This window comes from Ambystoma mexicanum, chromosome 1p (assembly GCF_040938575.1).
Source record: "Ambystoma mexicanum isolate Mex_15411 chromosome 1p, UKY_AmexF1_1, whole genome shotgun sequence".
Lineage (NCBI taxonomy): Eukaryota > Metazoa > Chordata > Amphibia > Caudata > Ambystomatidae > Ambystoma > Ambystoma mexicanum.
Window position 1 is genome coordinate 468,010,706 of NC_090921.1, and position 19,115 is coordinate 468,029,820.

Sequence of the window (19,115 nt, forward strand, 5' to 3'; positions counted from 1 at the left end):
GTGAAGGCAGCGAAAGCAGTAAAACTGCAAGGCATCCTTGTGTGTGTCTTATATAGGCCCTGGATGACATCAGGCTGGGCCCATCACTTGGGTCCCCCTCACCCCCCCTCGGATAGAATCATGAACTGCACCCATTTTTCTCCTGCCATCTCCAATCAAGACCAGGTACCTTACCCACCCCCACTCCATCATTGATCCAGACCCTCACGTCTCATCTGCCCCCCCCGCCTTGAAATAAGGCCTCATCAGCTAGTCAGCTCCCAGCAGCAGTTCCCCCGTCATGCTCTATGGGTGCAGTGACATCAGCAAAGTTAACTAAAAAAGACTCCAGCTGTTTTTTAAGGCACACAATAAAGATTTCACAATTCGCTATGTATTAGTTGTTAGTAAGTCACCCAGCCTGATTTTCTTTGCATTGGGACTTATATATATAAAAAGCTAGAAGTGCCAGCATGTGCTGCAATCCTACACTACCGTGAAAGCGCTTGTGTGGCACGGGCCGCTTCTGAAACCCCCATTCAAGGGCTGGGGTATCATGTATCATTCAGATCACAACCAATGCATTGTGGTACATGTAGTCCGAATCTGCTAAAGAACACACAAAACTAATTGAGGCTGGGGAAGGCTGTTTATCTATGTGGTCTCATCTGTTTTCGTGGATTGCAGCCCAGAGTCTGACAGTGTATCCCAATTTTAATCATACTGGTTGATCAGTTTTGGAGGTATGTGAATTTGTGAGTGTGTCAGGGACATGCACAGAAACACTACTTCCTCAGGAACCCTGGAGCTTTTGAGAAAAAGGTTCTCTGAGGCAGTCACATTGCTCTGTGTGACCCACCGATCCAGTGGATGCTCTTTGTCAACGATGCCAAAAGTGAGGTGCCGAAACTACAGTGCCTGCAGTCCCACATCCCCTAAAGAGCACAACAACAAGATGATACTTTGTGCAAGGGGCAAAGATCGCATGGCAAAGGAAAGCAAAGCCCATGAGCAAGGTAACTCTGGGCATCAACCTGATCCAAATGCTGTAGGGCTCACTGGCAGATCTACCACTACTATGGAAGAGCTTCAGATATGATGTCCCCCGTCCTGCCTCAACCTGGTCCTGCCAATGTGATTAACAGAAAACACTGTAAAGCTCACGAAACAAATAGTGTTCTAAATAATCCTTACCTGGCTATCCAGGCCTGCTGCCCTCAGCCGACAGCCACAGGCTGACAGCAGGTCGCTATGTGCTACTGAAGAATGGATGCAGGCAGGCTGTCAGCTTGTCGCCAGGCCGCACTTGCGCATTTGTAGGGCACGTGCGGTTTCTCGTAATGATCGTTGCCCGTGCCGAATCATGCCATGTTTCCCTTTCCCCATCCTAGCCAGTGCACACAGCCCGGTTGCCTACCCAGACCGAACGGCTCGGCAAACCCACAGAACAGGGAGATTATGAATGACTATCACTTACACGTGCGGTTTCTCGTAATGATCGCTGCCCGTGCCGAATCATGCCATGTTTCCCTTTCCCCATCCTAGCCAGTGCACACAGCCTGGTTGCCTACCCAGACGGAACGGCTCAGCAAACCCACAGAACAGGGAGATTATGAATGACTGTCACTTAAGTTAGAAAACACACAAAAAAGGCAAATTGCAATTGCAAATAATGAACAGAAGCAACCAAAGCATTTCAACATGATTCGATTATCTTTGTATCCTTCCCGCCAAGAAAAGAGGCCTCGCGGGGAAACTCCAGGTCGGCCAATCCAGGCCTGGGGCGCCGTGTCAGACGGCACGCCACACGACGAAGACCCACCCCAGCAGAGCACACTACAAACTCTCTGTGCGGCTCTGCTCTCACTCCAGTCTGGCTGTTACCCTCTTTCACGGGATGACGAGAACCAGGCACCAGCAGTATGACGCACGCGAGGCAAAATGGAGAAACCCACACGTGGCACTGTGCTTGCTGTGGTAGCCACGCCCCCTCAGATGGCCACGCCCCCTCAGCGGTCGACAGAGATTGGCAGGGGTCGCCTGCCAATCGGCAGAGGTCGCTCGATCGACCTCTGGCGACCCCTAAATCGACATCTCTGGGAGAAAGTATAAAATAGCACCATTTTTGATGAATAAGTCTCCCGCACAAAGCATGTATACTTTCTGGTGCGTCCCACAGTGTTTCAAAGGTATTTTTTGTCTGTTATGTTTTGTTACTCTAGTAACTCTACTGAGGCAGACAGCACTGTAGTGTGGTGAAGCCTTTCTGTTGCAAAGGCGGGTGAAATCACCCAATTTTGTTTTTGGCGGGTGAGACGCCCATTGGAATTAATGGGCGTGCAGGAGGCTTGGCGGGTGAGTCAGCCCTTTACAGGGCGGGTGACACCCGCCAAAAGCGTGTGAGTTGAGAGCTATGGGTGAAGGCAGAGGGTTACCTGTCCGGAGAGTTGATGAACCCACCCAATAGAGATAAGGGGTGAGATGAGGCATGGGGAATCGAATACCTTAAGATTAACTGTAAGTAATCAGGGAAGGGGCCATATCATTTCCTCCTGCAGCCTACCTTCAAACTACCCACTTGTTTCTTTATAATACGTTTTCGTTGTGACAGAATTAGACTTTTCTTCAATTTGCTTAAGAAAATGAATGAAACAGAACAGCAAGCTAAGAGTCATGTTGCACAGCTTCAGCTTTCTTGGCAAAATAGGGTCTTGCTCAGTGGTGGTCGTAAATGTTATTCTGCTTTAAGTTGTTTACGTTTTATCTCGTCCCCCATTGGGAATGAAATGTCTGCTTTTTCGGGAAACTTAACGCTACAAATGTCCCTATTCGTTCGAGGGAGAAAGGTGAGTCATGCATAGCCAGTCCCAAACACTGCTGCAATGGATCTACGCACTGTGCTTCCTTTAACTGCACTTACAGATGATGAAACCTGCCGTCCAACACCCAACCCAGCGCTGTAATAAACATGTGTCATGCTGCACCCTGGAGAGCTGTGAAATACTGAGTAGGAAACGGCGGCCATTTTGTCCTATCTTATTCATTGTATTTCACATGGGGTACTAACAAATCAACAGTAGTATAAAGAGCTATGCTATCCTTGTTGCAATGTCCAGAGCTCATGTTATACTTTCCTCATGGCTTGGAGTCACACAATATTATGATTGGAAAGTTCATTAAAAAACAGAGACTGGGTGCAGAGAAACAGCCGAGGTGTCTGGAGTTCGGCCTTGTTTCCCTTAGTCAATGTATTTCCAAATTAAACTACTTATATGGGCATTTACTGGAAAACAAGAGGGTCTGTATTTACTGTATGAAAGTGTCTGTGGCCTTCAAAGAAGTCTTTGAACACTCACATTGAAAAAAAAGAGTTTGGGGCCGTATTATATATAGCCTTATAGGCCTAAGGACCATCATTAGTGTTGGATAAAAACATGTCTGAAGTTCGCACATAGTGTTAGTAGCAATACAGCTTTTGGAGTTGTAGTGGTGGAGTAAAACGTTACTTTAATAATGAGTAAAGTACATAAAACGCATTACTAAATTAAATATTTCATCTTATAATATTTAAATAACTGGGTTATCCTTGTAAAATAAAAACATTTTAATTATAAATGCAGATGATCTGGAACAGTTTTAGCACAAGCTTGCTGCAAGTGCAATGTTAAAGTGAACGTTTTTTCTTTACAGAATTGAGAGCATTATTCCATATTTTAGCTTTCACGAAATCTTGCTGAGAAATTGCATGCATGTTTCGGGAATGCAGGGAAATGTTTTCTGTTGTTTCCTTGGCTGCTTGTGGAGTCAATAGCAGTATTGACTGGATTCCAAACATTCCGATTGGAAATCAATGATGACTTTCATGTGCTAATAATATGAGTTGTGCAGTAATAATAAAACAGGCAGTATTTCAGAATACTGCTTGTTTGAGTGCTCCGCACTACTAGGGTATGGGTATAAAGTGAAGTGATAGGCTCTACACTGCGGGGGTTCGATGTCAGTGGCAGAGCAAGGGTGGGGCCAAGCGGGCGGTGCCCCCATGAAGCCCAAATGGCCCGGGATGAGGCAAACTCCAAAGAAAGCGCTCAGCACTGTAAAGGGGTCCCAAGTGAGGGACGGCCCTTACTGATGTTGCTCACCAAACTGGGCAATATGGAAAAGACGGAGCCAAGGGTGCTCTGCACACATGTTTTTATTTCTCCTTCTTCCAACACGTACTGCCATGTCCCTCCCGCACTGCGTCACTTCCCTGCCTGCTGCCTGCCCCGCTCCATCCCGCCCCACGACCCCAGAAAATACTTGTGAACGTGACATCCCCCAAATTAAACAGTTACCCCAATGCGGGTTCAGCTTGAACTTGTGATGATACTGATCAGCCCATTTCTTCAATGAGTCATCTAGGCTTGTTCCTAGTCCATTGATGTCCCGAGTTTGCTGTCCCCATCGAACCCCTGTCTTGGGGCCCAAGCATGAGTCTTCTCAATCTCCCTGGTAGGGATCGTCCGATAGGCATTCATCTGTCACATCTCCTCTTTGACTTGTCCTTCTAGGGCTCGTTAGTGGGAATCTCTTGAAATGTGAGGAGTTCCGTGTAGTGAGTCCATGGTCACCCTGGACCCACTACACTCAATGACGGCTCAATGACCCATATCATTGAGCCCCATTCCGTGGTAATGATCAAGGGCTCACTCTTGAACACTGAGGTGTGTTTGTGTGTCTGTGGCTGCTTCGCGATCACCACTTCTCCTGCCTCAAGCTTAGAATCTTGGGCTTTTCTTATCACTTCGGCGTCCTCCTTCATTCTTTGCTTGGCAGCTCTGTCTTAGTCTCACAGTTACGCATCAACCGGCCGCTTCCCATAGGGTAGCCTGGTACACACTTCTCTCCCGAACATTAATTCAGCTGAACTTTTTCCTGTGTAGCTATGTGGTGTGCTCCTATAATCCCTTAACAGTTGGTGGAGGACCTGTTCACAGGGTAGACCCGTGAGCCGGGTCACTTGCAAGGCTCGTTTGAGGTTTGCCATGAAGCGTTCGATCATGCCATTTGCCTGTGGCCAAAGCAGTGTGATTTTCTGATGATGAAAACCCATGTATTCACTGAAATGTCCGAAATCCTGGCCAGTGAAGGGGGGCCCATTGTCTGCTTTCACCCTTCTGGGAATACCATACGCCGTGGTCGAAGTGAATGGGAGCGGTCGGGAGCGTTGCTCCTCTACTTCTTTTAATTACGTTTTACTGTTCCTATACTTTTATTTTAAAAAGAAACCGTTCCAGAATGGTTTTGTTTTAAAATAATAGTGTAGGAAGAAGTTGAAACATACACTTTCAGTGTAATGCACTGAACGTTCCCTGAAACAGCAGGCACGTGTGTTTGGGGGTTTGGATTGTGTGTGGGAGGGGGCGCAGCAATGGGGTTTGTGGGGAGCAGTGCAGGCCAGTAGGGAACATAGTTCCACTACTTCTTTCCGTACACTTCGACCACTGACCATATGCGCTGAAGATGCGGTCCAACACTGGGATGACGTGGTGGGTTGGACGACACTATCTGTGCTTCCAGGTAGCAGGAGTATTCATCCATCACTGCTAGCATGTGTTTCCTTCCTTGGATGAGTCCAATGAAGTGAGCCGCTACTGCATCCCACAACCCGTCTGGTAGCTCAAACATGCGAAACAGTTCGGGCTGTCTATTCGGTGTGATGAGACAGCATGTTGGGCACTCTCTTAGAATTTCCTCCACAATTGAGTCCAGTTGTGGGAACCACACCTTTCGTCGCAGCATGTGCTTTGTGGAGACGACAACTCGGTGCCCTTCATGGCCGAGTTCCACCACATTCCTTTTGAGGGAAGCCAGGATTATCATCTTGTGTCCATTTAGCAGTATGTTGTCCTCAGAGAGGGCTAATTCCTCTCTCACCTGCTTGAGTCTGTCCAACTTTTTCCTGACGTCGTCTGATTCGAGGCATCCCCCCTCTTTTGCTCTCCTCCACTGCCCCGACTTGAGTCCCTCACACACTATTTGACATGTTGTGTTCGCCTCCATCTCTTGGGTGAGGTGAGCCGGGTCGATGCCCTTGGGTGTCGCTTGTTGGATGAGGTACCGGAGACAGCAGTCTGCTACCCACGGTTCAGGGGTACTTTCACTCATCGGGTGATGCGACAAGAAATTGGCCGGGTTTTCTTTCTTACTTGGCCTGTGAACTATCTCAAATGAATAGTCTTGTAGTCTGAGGCCCCACCTGGCTATCCGAGGTGGCATCTTGGCCTGGGGGTTGCCATAAAGGAACATGAGAGCCTGGAGCTCTGTCACTACTTTGAACGGCTTTTCATATAGAAAAAGATGGAAGTGTTTGAACGCCCATACAACAGCGAGACTTTCCTTCTCCGCTTCAGTGTATGCTTCCTCCGTCGTCGAGAGACTGCAGTTGTCGTAAGCAACGCTGTGGGTGCGACTTGGATCATCAGGAACAATTTGGGCCAGGTGTTCTCCTAGCCTGACTGAGCTTGAATCTACTGTCAATTCAGATTTGTGGTTGGCAACAAATTAGACCATGTTCTCGGCCTGCGCCACTCTATCGTGTATTGTGGTTTCTCATTGAGCAATGTGACCTCTTTTGGGTCTGGCATCATGCCTTTCTCTGAAAATATGTGCCCGAAGAACTTCAACAGACCCTTTCTGAATTCACATTTCTCTTGATTGAGAGTGAGGTTGGGTACTTCTAATGCCACGCACACTCTGGACAGGGTCTCATCATGTTTCCGTACATCAGTCCCAAAAACAAGAATGTCATCACTGTAATTGATACAGTTAGGTACGTGTTTAATTATATTGTGAATCTCCACCTGAAAGATTTCAGCGGCAGAGGACACGCTGAAACTCAATCTTTTATATCTGTAGAGCCTGACATGCGTGACAAATGTAATGATGTTCCTGCTTTCTGGGCTCAACACCAGCTGGTCATAGCCTTTTGTAAGTCTAGTTCAGAGAAATCCTTGGCTCTGTAGAGAAGGAGCCAAGTACCCCCAGAGGCCAGAGAAGGAGATAGGGATCTGGAACTCAGAAAATTGGAGCAGAAAGGGATACACCACTTAGATACGGTGAACAATTGATTACATGTTTCAATAGAATAGAACCTGTTCTTCTAAAAGTAGGGGTTCACCAACACCTATGTCACCCAGAAGCCAATCACCACCCAGCTATGGACATCCATGGGTAGGCACTTATGGCACAGATTTTCCAACATGTCAATGGGCCTCATTACACAGTAGGAGGTAACCGTTACTAGCTCTGAAGTCCCTTAGCGGGTGCCGTCCTTAACACCTGGTCAGACCAGGCGTTAAGGATGGGACCCGCTGAGGGACCTCGTAGTAGGGTGCTAAGGGATTACCGGCACCGGTGACCTTACCAGTACTGGTAATCTCTTAGCACCTACCGTGTAATGAGGCCCAATTTCTCCAATATGACAAATTACCATTTTGCAGTGCTATCCAATATGTATTAGTGTATGGGCAAGGCCTTCTCAGTCATGCGACTGGTCTAACACATGCCAGCACAAAGATGTTATGCATACTGTTGAATTACTTATGACAATACTATCTGTTAATGATGTTTTGTGTTCAGCCAAGTGCTGATTCATGCTGTACAAAGATGTGCCTATCACTAGCTCAAACGCTTTCATTACGTGCATTATCTCCAATATGAAAATTTACCATTTTGCAGTGTCATCCAATATGCATTATGGTATGGACAAGGCCTTCTCAGTTATGCAACTGGTCTAACACACAGCAGCACAAAGTTGTTATGAATACTGTTAAATGACTTATGTCTGTGCCAGGCTTAAAACAATCTTACCACAATATTATCTGTTAATGATGTTTAGTGTTTATCCAAGTGCTGATTCATGTTGTACAAAGATGTGCCTATCACTAGCTGAAACGCTTTCATAACTTGCATTTTGTTGCACGCCTTTCACCCCTGGACGCATGGTTCCGAGCGCCCTTAGTAGATTACACTATGCCCTTGACAAACGCTTTGGTATGCATCACATACACCAGCCAACTAGCACTATCCATCGACTCATGCGCAGTCTGCACGGCAGTCGCCTAGTTACGAGCGATGCGCTTATTTCTAACACACACACATGCACAGGCCAAGAACACTACCGCGGACACAGCTCCACTACGAAGCAAGCAGACGCAGGTAAAACCGTCTCCCTCCATAGAGCGGTTCTTTTTCCAAATGCTAATAACTACTGCCCACAACCACGCAGACAGGGGGGCACCACCCATGGGGCCCACTAACGTGATGGGAGGACATGTCTAGTAACGGATACCCCGGCAGGGCTGGCTCACCACGGGGCATCAGATATAAAATGGCCGCACGCCCATATTTCTCGATGTGATGCTTGTCCCTAATCACAACCTGGCATTACCACATAACGGTTTGCCAACATTAGTGATCAATAAGTCGGCAATGATGTGCCAACACTAGTGATTCATTAGTAAAAGGGCCAATGGTCCCCAACAGATGCAGCAATTTAGATCTGTCTATCAACCACAGACACGACAATGATGACAAAAGCCTTTTACTTTTGCAGTGATCCAGCTGGACACTCACCAGCAGACCCTATTTGAATAGGACCAAGAACCACGAGGTGCACAGAAGGCACCTTAAGCAAAGAACGCTGCACCTCTTCTCAGTACCTGTGACACTACAATCATTAGCTCAGGTAGGACATGTCGCAGCACACCACACAGGCAATCACTATTCCCTGTAGAAAGACACCAAGGTTCTGATTTTATTTCTCTATTTTTAGATGTTCCGCCACAGGGTACTAAAGTGACACCACCCAGTCCACTTGCATAGTCCTGAAGACGGCACTAGAACAGCAAACCACCCAGTTCGTGCCAGAAACACCAGAAGTGTCGACTAGACATATGTGTTGGTTATAATAACCACATTCTAAGTCACAACTTGTACTAACCCTCACAAAAAAACTGTATTACAAATTTGTTAGTCATATGAATGCTTAATATGATTGCATTTGTATAAACTCCTCATAGATAGGGGGTTAAAAATGTCTATACATACACAACAGCCTCAATAGGAATTTTAAGGATTCACTGGAAAATAAAAACTGTTATATGTGTGAAAACAAATGTTGGTGCTCTCTAATTTATACATAGATCAAATGTTATGATCGATCTTTGTGTGCGACATTACACTACCGGCAAGCGCCATACTGGTGGGGTAGCCTATGTCCCAGTGTCAAAAGTATTATTCTATACCCTCATGACATAGGCCCCCCTAATCAAAAAAGAGGGACACGTACACCCCCTTTATATTATAGAAGTCTTTGGACAACTGAACGGTTGGTGGGTGCCAATAGATCATGAAATAAATCAATGGAGAATGTCAACGTTGTGTCATTCTTGAACGATCAGTATCGCCACTTTTTAGACAAACCATCACTGCTGGGACAAACACCACCAACAGCAGCAGAGGCAACTAACACCTCCACTACAGAATTAGACACACTGTTACAAAAAAAGAAAAAATTAGTACCTACCGAGTCACATGGACTACTAATGTTGGAATACCTGAAGGCAGGAGCAATCCCAGAAGGCCTTCAGGTCAAAAATATCCCTCGAGTTTTCATTGACAATCCCAAATTTCAGGTCAAAGTCAGTGGTGTTGGGAACAAATGCTCCATGGATTGGGTGATCCTAATCATAGAAACAGTGGAAGAAGAGGGCAAGAAACAGACTGAGGAGCTCAAACAGCTGGAAAACAAAATCAACACAGAATCAATCATTCCAGACATCAAAAAACAGTTAGAAAAAATAGAAGAGGAAATCAAGAAATTCAAAGAGTTCACACTGGACAAAAAATTTTGGAAACTTAAAAAGGACATCCAAAATTACAAAGAGGAGAAGACGTACCCCTATCTACAGCCAGGTTTCTACCAATAGCAAAATAGCAACAACACCACCAGGGGAGGCCCATATAACCAAAAAAGGCCATCCAGGAAATGTGTATCATTCTTCAACTCATCAAATAGCAGCGGTTCAGGTTCTCCACCAAGGGGACTGTCCACATCATCAACAGTAGGCAATAAGGCAAGAGGACAACAACAATTTTTTCAAGGACGAGGCAAACAAGGCAGACCACGACAACAGGGTACCACGGGATGCAAACACGGCAGTGGACAACACAACCACAGCAGCAAACCTGGTGATTCCAATATTCAGCTTAAGCAAATATACCCTGACACCACAAGACACAGAAGTCCTAAGTAAAGGACTAAGCTTTGTCCCAAAAAGCAAAGCAGATCATTTCAATACTGGGGTCGAAATCAGGAAATTTTTCCGGCTGATACGGCTACGATATTTTTTCCGTAACTCCACAGGGGAAAAACCAACAGACCATACTACGACGGGATTAATACCCAAATCTACCTTCATCCCCATCACATCTATGGTTTGCCCAGAAATATTCACCTTCGAAAAAAATAAAATCTTAAGAGAAATGGAGACAATCTTCAAAACCAAAAACAATTATAGAGACAACCTCACACAGTCAGAAAGACAGGCCTTAAAAAACCTGGAAACCAACGACCTCTTTGTAGTCAAACCGGCCGACAAAGGAGGCGGCATAGTCCTTCGGGGCAAAGATTTATATGAAGAAGAAATCCTCAAACAACTCAGCGACGCCCGGTTCTACAAGAAACCGGACACTAACCCGACCACACGCATCCTAGAAGAAATCAAAAGTCTCATGTTCTTCGCCACCACACAAGGATGGATTGATGAAGATGAGAAGGCTTTTCTTATAAAAGAACATTCGGTTATACCAGCATCTATTGCATCCCCAAGATTCACAAAAATGTTACCAAGCCACCAGGAAGACCAATTGTATCCGCCATTGGGTCATTACTTGAGCCACTTTCCATATACACGGACATTTTCCTCCGCCCCTGTGTCATAAAAATGAAATAATTCATTCAGGATACAACAGCTATGATACACCACCTCAACAACATACAGACATCACAACAAGAACTCCTCGTCACCTTTGACGTCAAAGTCCTCTACACGAGCATTCTGCAAAATCAATGCATCAACACACTCAAAGAGTATCTGGGCAGAAGAACAGATGTGTCAATACCTACCTCCTTCATCTAAGAATGCATTCGACTGGCACTCACAGAGAACTATTTCATATACCAGGGACAATTCTACCAACAAACAAGGGGCACCAGCATGGGCTCCACCTTTGCACCGGATATCACCAATTTATATATGGACAATCTGGAAAACAAGTTTGTCTACAATGACAACAACATATACAGGAACCAATTGATTGGATGGGTACGAAATATCAATTATATTTTCACCATCTGGAGAGGAACAGCAACACAACTACAAGACTTCCATATCTGGCTCAACAGCGTAGATACCTGCATAAATTTCACCATGCATCATGATACTACTAGCATAGCATTTTTGGACCTCAACATCATCAGAGCAGAAGACGGCACAATCACAACAACTCTGCACCGCAAACCCACAGACAAGAACACGCTTCTGAAATTCACCAGTTTTCATCCACAAGCTCTAAAAGAAAATCTCCTGTATGGTCAGTTCCTTAGAATAAGGAGGAACTGCACCACGCTACCAGAATATGATCATCATGGCAAGGATTTAGAGAATCACCTTAAAGCAAGCGGATACCCGTCAGCCATCATTAGGAAGGCACGTAAAACAGCCAGAAATACCAACAGGACAGATTGCCTGACGAAACGTCCAAGAGAAGAACACCAAGAAAAAATGATGTGTGTGACCACATTCACACCAGTCAGCAATGCAATCAGGAAAACAATTCTTAACAACTGGAGCCTACTACAAACAGAAACCTTCACACCAGCGACACCAAGATTCAGGTTCAAAAGAAGCAAAAACTTGAGAGACCATCAAGTACACACCGACCCGACTGAGAAACCAAAGAAGCCAGACCAAACCACTCTATAGCACCTCCCACCCGTAGTTGGACATTACAGATGCGGCAAGTGCTCAGTGTGCCATTTTACACAAGACCAAAAAGAAATCTCACTCAAGGGCATCATTTGAAAGTACAAAACCTTTTCCAACTGCCTCACAAAATGGAGCATCTATTTGATAAAATGCCCATGTAACTTAATGTATATCGGGAAAAGCAAGCGACAAGTGAGGCAGAGAATCTGCGAGCACAGATCGTGCCTCAAGAACACCATCAAGGACAAAGAAAAACACAAACACACAGAACTACGATGGTGCGTCATCCAAACCATAAACGCCAAGGCCAGAGGAGGAGATAGGGATCTGGAACTCATAAAAGTGGAGCAGAAATGGATACACAACTTAGATACGGTGAAAAATTGATTAAATGTTTCAATAGAATGGAACCTGTTCTTCTAAAAGTAGGGGTTCACCAACACCTATGTCACCCAGAAGCCAATCACCACCCAGCTATGACATCCATGGGTAGGCACTTATGGCACAGATTTTCCAACATGTCAATTTCTCCAATATGACAAATGACCATTTTGCAGTGCTATCCAATATGCATTAGTGTATGGGCAAGGCCTTCTCAGTCATGCGACTGATCTAACACATGCCAGCACAAAGATGTTATGAATAGTGTTGAATTACTTATGACAATACTATCTGTTAATGCTGTTTTGTGTTCAGCCAAGTGCTGAATCATGCTGTACAAAGATGCGCCTATCACTAGCCCAAAAGCTTTCATTACGTGCATTATCTCCAATATGACACATTACCATTTTGCAGTGTCATCCAATATGCATTATGGTATGGACAAGGCCTTCTCAGTTATGCGACGGGTCTAACACACGCCAGCACAAAGTTGTTATGAATACTGTTAAATGACTTATGTCTGTGCCAGGCTTAGAACAATCTTACCACAATATTATCTGTTAATGATGTTTAGTGTTTATCCAAGTGCTGATTTATGTTGCAAAAAGATGTGCCTATCACTAGCTCAAACGCTTTCATAACGTGCATTTTGTTGCATGCCTTTCACCCATGGACGCACGGTTCCCGGGCACCCTTAGTAGATTGCACTATGCCCATGACAAACGCTTTGGTATGCATCACATACACCAGCCACTAGCACTATCCATCGACTCATACGCAGTCTGCACGGCGGTCGCCTAGTTACAAGCGATGCGCTTATTTCTAACACACACACATGCACAGGCCAGGAACACAACCGCGGACACAGCTCCGCTACGAAGCAAGCAGACGGTAAGACCGTCTCCCTCCATAGAGCGGTTCTTTTTCCAAATGCTAATAACTACTGCCCACAACCACGCAGACAGGGGGGCACCACCCATGGGGCCCACTAACGTGATGGGATGACATGTCTAGTAACGGATACCCCGGCAGGGCTGGCTCACCATGGGGCATCAGATATAAAATGGCCGCACAGCCACATTCAGATTTTCTCCATGTGGTGCTTGTACCTAATCACAAGCCGGCATTACCCCATAAGGGTTTGCCAACATTAGTGATCAATAACTCGGCAAGGAAGTGCCAACACTAGTGATCCATTAGTAAAAGGGCCAAAGGTCCGCAACAGATGCAGCAAATTAGATCTGTCTATTGACTACAGACACAACAATGATGACAAAAGCCTTTTACTTTTGCAGTTGATCCAGCTGGACACTCACCAGCAGAACCTTTTTGAATAGGACCAAGAAACACGAGGTGCACAGAAGGCACCTTAAGAGAAGAACGCTGCACCTCTTCTCAGTACCTGTGACCCTACAATCATCGGCTCAGGAAGGACATGTCGGAGCGCACCACACAGGCAATCACTATTCCCTATAGAGAGACACCAAGTTTCTGATTTTATTTCTCTATTTTTAGATGTTACGCCACAGGGTACACAAGTAACACCACCCAGTCCACTTGCATAGTCTTGAAGACGGCACTAGAACAGCAAACCACTCAGTTTGTGCCAGAAACACCAGAAGTGTCGACTAGACAGATGTGTTGGTTATAATAACCACATTCTAAGTCACAACTTGTACTAACCCTCACAAAAAAACTGTATTACAAATTTGTTAGTCATATGAATACTTAATATGATTGCATTTGTATAAACTCCTCGTAGATAGGGGGTTAAAAATGTCTATACATACACAACAGCCTCAATAGGCATTTTAAGGATTCACTGGAAAATAAAAACTGTTATATGTGTGAAAACAAATGTTGGTGCTCTCTAATTTATACATAGATCAAATGTTATGATCGATCTTTGTGTGCGACTTTACACTACCGGCAAGTGCCATACAGGTGGGGTAGCCTATGTCCCAGTGTCAAAAGTATTATTCTGTAGAGAAGGAGCCAAATACCCCCACCTCAACCATCTCGCCCATACTGCCTATATGTTGGGAACCAGATTGTGGAACACGTGCAGTACCAGTAAAAATACCAATACTGAGGAGAATCCTGGAAGCAAGGTTCCCATCGAAAAAGCCATACCTGCATACACGACTGTATGAAGGCCATTTGAATGAAATCCCAGAAGATGCGGGACCAATGAATGAAAGAGCAGATTGGTGACACTGCACGAAGTAATACTGACGTACTTAGAAAAGATGCAGAGACAAGAGAATGAAGATATTCTATAAGGCATCAAGAAAGTGTCAAGGATTAGTGACATCTTGGGCTCAAGATGAAGAGGCTTATGCTACAAAAACAATGAAGATATTACATCATTTTACACATGTACATATGTAAAGAAATGCAAGCAGTTGAAGTATTCTTGAGGCTAGCTATGCAGTGAATAGATTGCGGCATGGGCCAATGTCTACATATATAGGGACAAGAAATTAATGGATGATGCCACTACGTGTTATAGCAGTGCTAGACCAAAGGAGGAAGGCCTTTCCAGCGTGTCGCAGTTGAAAAAGCAATTGAGTTACAGAAGCGGAGCTCAGAAAGGCGAGGCTGGATGAGCTCCAAAAAATCCAAGGTCTTATCAGACTGGGATGAACAGACAGAAGTTACAAATTGTGTGAAAGAATGAAACTCCTGTTCAGAAGGCATGGACAAAAACAAGGAAAACATCAGAGATCTATTAAAAAATTGTATTTTAAATGCACCAGAGCTCAGAAATGCAGTCTTCAGTCACGTGGAAGGATGAAGTATGACAAACATGACGAACAACACCTACACATGAAGGCAGATCGTGCCTTCACTCCCCTGAATTCTCCAGAGCAAAGAACATTTCCAAGGACAAGTTCATAGCCTTAATTGACAGCAGACCACTGAGGTGATGATAGATGATATGCTAATTGGTGGGAAGCTATGGTTATGGCCAGCTCTCCAACACCTGGAAGTCTAGCCTGTGTGCTGCTAATGTAGGTGGAAAAGTACTGACGGATATAAGAGTGCCAACCAATTGTAGGGGGCTGCATAATTAAGGGCCCTATAATTTGGGTAACCAATGGGACGTTGTGTATTTAGTGACGTTCATAGTGACCCATTTGAGGGGAGGGCTTAGTTGCCCCACCTGATGTTAAGGAGCCTATCACTTTCTTAGACTAGTATGGAACGTATACCTAGATGTTCCCTTAGAACCAATCACTCTCTTCAATAGGTTTTAGTAGTTTGCCACGTAGGATGATGTTAGTAAATGCGTAGGTTCACGTCATCAATGACTAGTTTTTACTATAAGTACAATGATTTTTCTGAAGCAAATTGAGAGACCATGCACTGAGACGTCCGTTGATGTCAGTTGTACTCCCTGTTTTAGATAATTTATATTAAACCAGTTAACCTTTTTGCCAACTACCTGATTCGTTTCAATTATTGATGTTTGAGGAAGTTCTGCATCCCCATTCATCTCATAATATTACTACCTTGTCTTAAAGGGCTGGGTCGAGCACCCCAGTTCAGCGACGTTTAACAGATGTATCCTGTCCGTGATATGCTGTGCCATGTGTCTCACTACAGAGATAGATATTAAATAGAAAACAGTTTATTATGCATGGCAGGGGAAGTCAGCTGCTCACTAACAAGCCAAGGACCCTAGCACTAACACTGTAGCACTAGCACTCGGACTGGCATACATACTAGCATATGCTAGCATACTCGCTCGCACTAACACTGAACAGAAATCCACTGTTTATACATAGTGGCAGTGATGTACATTACATACATAGACATATTTCATGGAAACAGCATGCTCTGCTTAAGTGCATACATTTCATAATAGCATGAACTGTGCTGGAACATATAATCTAAGAATGCAAGGCATATTGTGCGAGCATTCTTTCGCACAAGACACCCTAACTCTGCCGTAAATGAAAAGATTTGTCATGCTATCTCTTCAGTCAAGGCAGTCAAGGCTGTTTCTCTGTGCTAAAGAATAGCTGACAGTGTGCCAACAGACACGCTGTTATAATAACATCTCTACGCTATGTTCAGCTACATTCAGCATTTATCATGAACACATTTCCTTGCACACTCAGCAAAGCCTGATTCATAATGGACAAAAACAGACCACATTTAGCGCTTAGAAAAGTAGATTTTACTCTATACATATTACAAGTATATTTACATTATATCTTTCTGCATGGCTCCCAGCAAATGTTGATCCATGATAGCTCAGAACAAATCATATTGCTAAACAATATTAATAGATGAATGAATTAGCTTATGATAACCATAAAAAATGCAGATTCACAAACGCTCCTTTTAGCATGGGCTAATCGATTCTAGGACAGTAAAGCTAGGCAGTAGTGTGGAGGAGATGGTACATTGACATCAGGCAAGTTACATGACAGAGGTCAGTCAAAACAGGGATATAAGAAGGAACTGTAGCTAGATACTAAGGCATACTAAGGCAGTAACATGGACAGTGCAATATTCTCTTAGTGCGAGATGGCAAATCTTGGGCAATTTACCATGATGACCTGTAAGTGTGCCAGATCTCTGGAAACATGTACATATCATGGAAACTAAGCAAGCTGTGTACAAAAGCAGGGTATCAATCTGGTGCTCAAGATGAAAAGGATCAAGTATGTGTGTGTGTATTTGAAAAGAAACATAGCACAGCATAGCATAGCATAGCATAGCATAGCAGGTGTGATGGACGTGGGCAACAGTTTTATGAGATGGTGTGCATTCTCTAGTCCCCAAAAGACAGTTATTATTATCATTTGTACCACAGATATTATCAGACCAAGTATCACATATTTCTTTCTGGCTGACCATGGCCTCCTGGACCTGATCATTTCTGTGGCAATTATGTCCATAACCTCATTTCTGCGCAACCCAAAAAATGGGCATAACTTATCAGTGTCCGTTAATAAGCCTCACTGATATAGGCTGTAGGAGTGGCACTTGACAACATGTCCTTACCTCCAGGCATCTTTGGGCAACTATAGAGAGAACACACGTTGTTTTCTTGTGGATGCTGCACAAATTGATGCAACACTTTCTACCCCAAAAGTCTTTCCCTATGTTTCCTTGGTACAGATTGTATTGTGTCACTAAGGGCACAGAGTGAACTATGAACAATTCAGTTATTTTCAGATCTCAATAGACCCACAGGTTGCTCAAAACTAGGATCTATATTTTGTTCTTCTCACTGAAAGACACACTGGGGTACGTATTTGGTACATATTACAATGTCCCATACTGCCTCCTTTTTTACCCAGTATGTCATAGAGCAGAGGTAAAGTAATTATTTCAGATGTGCAGCATGGATCCAGTGTCTTTTCTTGCCGCCCATGCGAACAGCTTGTATAATGTACATATGATAAACATGTGCATTTCGAAGAACAGGTGGGAAATACATCTCGCAACTGCAGGCAGTTTCTACAAGCATCTTGCACCATTGGGATTCGAGCCAGAAGCATCATAAACTGTGTCCTTCTCAAGCCGAGCTGTTATCCTGCTCGACACTGTGAGGCATTACACATTCTACAGTACTGCGATCGCTTGGCTTGGGTGTTCAGCTGTAGGCCAGTCTGGATCAGTAGGCCAGTGTTCCTACATCAAATGTGAACTGAGGGAGTCACCTCAGCCCTTTAAGACAAGGTAGCAATACAGTGAGATAAATGGGGATGCAGATGTTACTCAAACATCAATAATTGAAACAACTCAGGTAGTTGGCAAAAAGGTTAACTGTTTTAATATCAATTATCTAAAACGGGGAGTTACAACAGACATCATCCAACGTTGCACAGCAATCTCTCAATTTACTTTAGAAAAAACAAATATTAAATAGCAAAAACTCATCACGGATGACATAAACCTACGTATTTACTAACGTCATCCTCCGTGGCAAACTACTAAAACCTAGTGGCAAATGTGATAGGCTTAAGGGGAACATCTACATATACTTTCTATGGGATACAGGGATGTGATTGGATCTCTAAGGTCAGGTGGGCAACTAAGCCCTACCCCCAAACAAGTCACTATGAACATCACTAAATATACGACGTGCCCATTTGTTATACAAACTATAGGGCTCTTAATCATGCAGCTCCCTACAATTGGTTGGCACTCTTGAATTCGTCAGTACTTTTCCACCTACGTTAGCAGCACACCAGCTAGATTTTCAGGTGCTGGTGAGCTGGTCATAACCATAGCTTCCCACCAATTAGCATATCATCCATCATCAAATCAGTGGTCTGCTGTCAATTAAGCTTTTGAACTTGGCCTTGGATATGTTCCTTGCTCTGGAGAATACAGGGGAGTAAAGACACACTCTGCCCTCATGCGTAGGTGTGGTCCATTATGTCAGTCCAATCTTATCCTTCCATGTGACTGAAGACCACAAATTCGAGCTCTAGTTCAGTTAAAATACTATTTTTTAATAGACCTCTAACGTCTTCCTTGTTTTGTCCGTGCCTTCGGAACAGGAGTTTTGTTCTTTCACATGATTTGTAACTACTTTCTGCTCAGCCACGTCTGATAAGACCTCGGCTTCTTGGTGCCCATCCAGCCTCACTTTTCTGAGATCTGCTTCTGTAAACCAATTGCTTTTTCAGCTGCAACACAGGAAAAAAAGGCCTTTCTTCTTTTGGTCTAGCTCTGCTATAACACCTTGTGGAGAAC